This window comes from Euprymna scolopes, chromosome 42 (genome assembly GCF_053919585.1).
Source record: "Euprymna scolopes isolate OS-2025 chromosome 42, ASM5391958v1, whole genome shotgun sequence".
NCBI lineage: Eukaryota > Metazoa > Mollusca > Cephalopoda > Sepiida > Sepiolidae > Euprymna > Euprymna scolopes.
In genome coordinates, this window is record NC_136523.1 from 32,675,725 (window position 1) to 32,680,284 (window position 4,560).

Genomic DNA, 4,560 nt, shown 5'->3' on the forward strand with positions numbered 1-4,560 from the left:
TTGTTAACGTTGGACTTGAACACATCCAAGTTGTAGTCAGGTGGGAAGCAGGCAGACGGAACAGAGTTCCACAGGCGTGCAGTCTAAGAAAGAAGCTTTGTTCATGGAATCCACGTTTTGATTTAGGCACAGATATAGAGTGGGGGAAATTTTTCACAGTGGTTTCAGCTAGACGGGTGTTTTTCGTGAAAGATTGGCGAGAGGGGACCAGAAATTGGAGTTCAGACGAGCACCTGCTATGGAAATAACGATAAAACAAGGATAGGCTCGCAACGTCTCTTCTGTGGGAGAGAGGTTGCAGGGTAGATAAAAGGGCATCCCCATAATATTTGTATTTGGTTCCTCATTCCCCTCCTCCGACAAAGGAAGGACTGGACTTAGTAATTCACTCTTGTTCGTCCGTTCGTTTGTTCCCACATTTCTCAATAACCACGCCTTGGATTTTTTTTTAAAAATTTTGCACAAACAATAGTCATGAGGAAAGTAAATTTTAACCAGAACAGATTTTCCAAGAAAACTCTGGTTACCACCCTAAGGACCATTATAGGGGTAAAATTGTCCCCAAGTCATTCATCCGTTCATTTGTTTGCATTTTTATCAATAACCACTCCTGGATTTTTTTTTTTTTAATTTTGCACAAACATTAGTCATGGTGAAAGTAAATTTTTGCCAGAACAGATTTTCTGGGATAATTCTGGTTGTCCTCCCCAGGGGCCATTATAGGGTAATGGGGAAAGAGGTGGCTGGTTGATTTTAATGCATCTAAAACTAAGCTTCCATCTTTACATCAACACCTTGCTCCCTATCTGGCATCAATTAAAATGAATGGCTCTCGTCTTGGGGAGGCTCCATGTTTTGACCAGCTTTTGGGCCTAACCTTTACTCCTGATCTGAAATGGAACACTGCACAGTAGATTTAGTTGCTGAACTAGCTAAATAGGTGAAATATGTTGGCTTATTTGATTGGTCATAAAAACAAATAATTTGCATAATTGAATATGGCTCACTTCGTTTTTCTGGATGTCTGTTTACGACCGTTTGTTTAGGATAGCTATTGTCCCCTTTTTATCAGTGACACAGCACACGAGTGGTCAGCACTTCAATTGGCATGGCTGGTGGTTGCTATCACTGGAATCAATGTGACAATTCATTGTTTGTATCACGAGAATCAATAAAATCCCGACATCAAAAATTGGGTCATAAGTTTGTAGAAATCTTACTTTTCAGTGGCTTCATCTCTCAGCATGAACTCTCGGTTTAAAGAGACACCAACTGTAGCGTGGTTGTTATGTTCAAACTGTATTTGTTACAGTTCTACAGTTCAAACCTCTCTTGATCCCCCCACGCTGTCCAGTACCATCGTACAAACAAAACAAACAAACAAAAATAAATAAATCTAACTTTTTTCTGTTTTAGCAAAAGGCATTTATTACCGTTACTTTCCAAATAATGCCTGCTTCTTTTTTTTTTTTACTTGGTACTCACCACTTATCAAGGCCCGAAAGCCACTCGGGGATAAGGGTTATTGCGTGTACAGTAATCAATGGGATAATATCGTAGTAATCGTTAGTAATGGAGATCTGATAAAGTCTCTCACTTAAGGGAGCGATTTATCAGGAATTTGTTTATGTTGGACTTGAAGACATCCAAGTTGTAGTCAGGTGGGAAACAGGCAAACGGAAGAAAGTTCTACAGGTGTGCACTTCTAAGAAAGAAGCTTTGTTCATGGAATCTACGTTTTAATTTAGGCACAGATAAAGAGTGGGGAAAATTACTGACGGTGGTCTCAGCTAGACGGGTGTTTTTCGTGAAAGATTGGCGAGGGGGAACCAAAGATTGGAGCTCAGACGAGCACTTGCCATGGAAATAACGATAAAACAAAGACAGGCTCGCAACGTCTCTTCTGTGGGAGAGAGGTTGCAGGGAAGAGAAAAGGGCATCCCCCACGGAACCACGAAGTCTATTTTGTACTCTATCAAGGCAGGATAGGCTGTTTTTAGCAGCTCCTGCCCAGATGTGGCAGCAGTACTCAATCCTTGGAGATTAACAAAAACCCTGCCATCTTGACACCAGCACACTTCCATCTCACCTGGCATGCACTTTTCTTCTCTCCCGACCATGTTAAGTCCTTTGTTTCTTTTTTTTTTGTCATGCAAGCCCGCATACACTTGCTAATTTGCATGTGTACTCAAACGCTGTTGCTGCTGCTAATATCTTCGCCAGCCATCGGGTTCTTTAAACTGCTACTGCTATTTTCACACACACTCATACGCACTCTTATATTACTTTTCCAAGAAGAAAAATTCTGTGTGGTCAAAACCAAAATCAGAGAGAAAGGCAAACATATGAGTAATTTATCTTTATTAAATCTCTCTCATCTGCAAACAGGGTTCATACAGATTCTCAAGGTCATTTCAAGGGCTTTTCCAGACGAAATTCAAGTTTTCATAATAAAATTTGACATAGAAAGAATGATATATTAAACCAAAATCTAACAATATATAATTAATCTATATATTAATACCGTAATAACTTTTAACATGTATGTATCACGGTTTCCAGATTATAAATTATTCGATTGGGAGATCCTATTTATTAAAAAGGAGGATAGAAAGTGATAACGTACTGCAAACATTAAATTAGTATATAGATACACTAATTTCATGTTCGTTGTATGTTATGGCTACGGCTATGACAACAACATATTCTTTTCATTGTTTTGACTCTCGAATATATATCTGACACAGTTAGACACAATTAATCAACCGAGAACCACATCACTCTACATAAAACCATATAAGATATCAATGGATATATACCTGAGAATCAGAACAAGGAAAAGAATATGCTGTTATCATAGTGTGATACTATCAAGTGGCCCTGGGGTGGATTTGAGCCACTAAGTGCTGAGAGGGGGGGATAAACAAAGGAAGAGGAAATAGCTTAGAATAAACAAAGAAATCGGAAATATCCTACAATCAACAATAGATAGGAAATAGCTTAGAATAAACAAAGAAATCGGAAATATCCTACAATCAACAATAGATAGGAAATAGCTTAGAATAAACAAAGAAATCGGAAATATCCTACAATCAACAATAGATAGGAAATAGCTTAGAATAAACAAAGAAATCGGAAATATCCTACAATCAATAATAGGTAGGAAATAGCTTAGAATAAACAAAGAAATCGGAAATATCCTACAATCAACAATAGATAGGAAATAGCTTAGAATAAACAAAGAAATCGGAAATATCCTACAATCAATAATAGGTAGGAAATAGCTTAGAATAAACAAAGAAATCGGAAATATCCTACAATCAATAATAGGTAGGAAATAGCTTAGAATAAACCAAGAAATCGGAAATATCCTACAATCAATAATAGATAGGAAATAGCTTAGAATAAACAAAGAAATCGGAAATATCCTACAATCAACAATAGATAGGAAATAGCTTACAATAAACAAAGAAATCGGAAATATCCTACAATCAATAATAGGTAGGAAATAGCTTAGAATAAACAAAGAAATCGTAAATATCCTACAATCAACAATAGATAGGAAATAGCTTAGAATAAACAAAGAAATCGGAAATATCCTACAATCAATAATAGGTAGGAAATAGCTTAGAATAAACAAAGAAATCGGAAATATCCTACAATCAACAATAGATAGGAAATTGCTTAGAATAAACAAAGAAATCGGAAATATCCTACAATCAATAATAGATAGGAAATAGCAAACAATAACAATAGAAACCTACTGATAAAACAGGGAAGAGCAGCTTCCGGTAGCCAGGGTGGGGTGGGCGACCTGAGAGACCAAGACAGAGGACACAGACAGTTGAGATCTAGATGCGCTAGACGGCAGATGGAAGTTGGACAGAGTTGACAACTAGATACCCTTGACGTCGGATGGTAGTTGATAACGACTACAGCTGAACAGTTATAGAGTTGATTGTGAAATAGAGACGTGGACAATTTTAGAGTTGACTGTGAAACAGAGATGGACGAATGTGACATCAATAGAACGGGGAGAAAACACACACTCACAAGTCCAACAGTCAATTTATATGTGAACATTGGCGTTTGTGTTTTTCTTTTTTGTTCATATTTCTATTTTGTGAAATGTGTGTGTCCCCACAGACAGTCGCCAGTGAGAAAATGATGATCCGGCCATGAACGAAAAATCCACGGTACACGACGTTGGGAGTCAGCGATCTGTCGTGGGAGCCACACGTTTGGGGATTACAATAGCACCAGTTATGTTAATGTTTGTAGTATGTTATAACCTTCTAGCCTCCTTTTTAATAAATAGGATCTCCCGATCACTGAAAATGTAATGTTAAAAAACAAAAAAACAAAAAAAACAATAATGCCACTTTTGGGCCGTATGTGAAACTAAAATATACCTTCTTGGTCTTCTGGCTATGATCCAAGGGTAGTATCTGTTCTGTCTAAAGACAATATAATGATATTGTGAAGTTTTCTGTTGTGCCAGGTGTTTATACAACAGAAATATGTCACAGTTTCCTATAAGGATATTGGAGATAAACCGTA

General features: G+C 37.4%; 1 pseudogene; it reads left to right on the forward strand.

Annotated features, from left to right (window-relative positions):
- Positions 1-4,408: 4,408 nt before the first annotated feature.
- LOC145267324 (U2 spliceosomal RNA) lies at positions 4,409-4,560 on the forward strand (annotated as a pseudogene).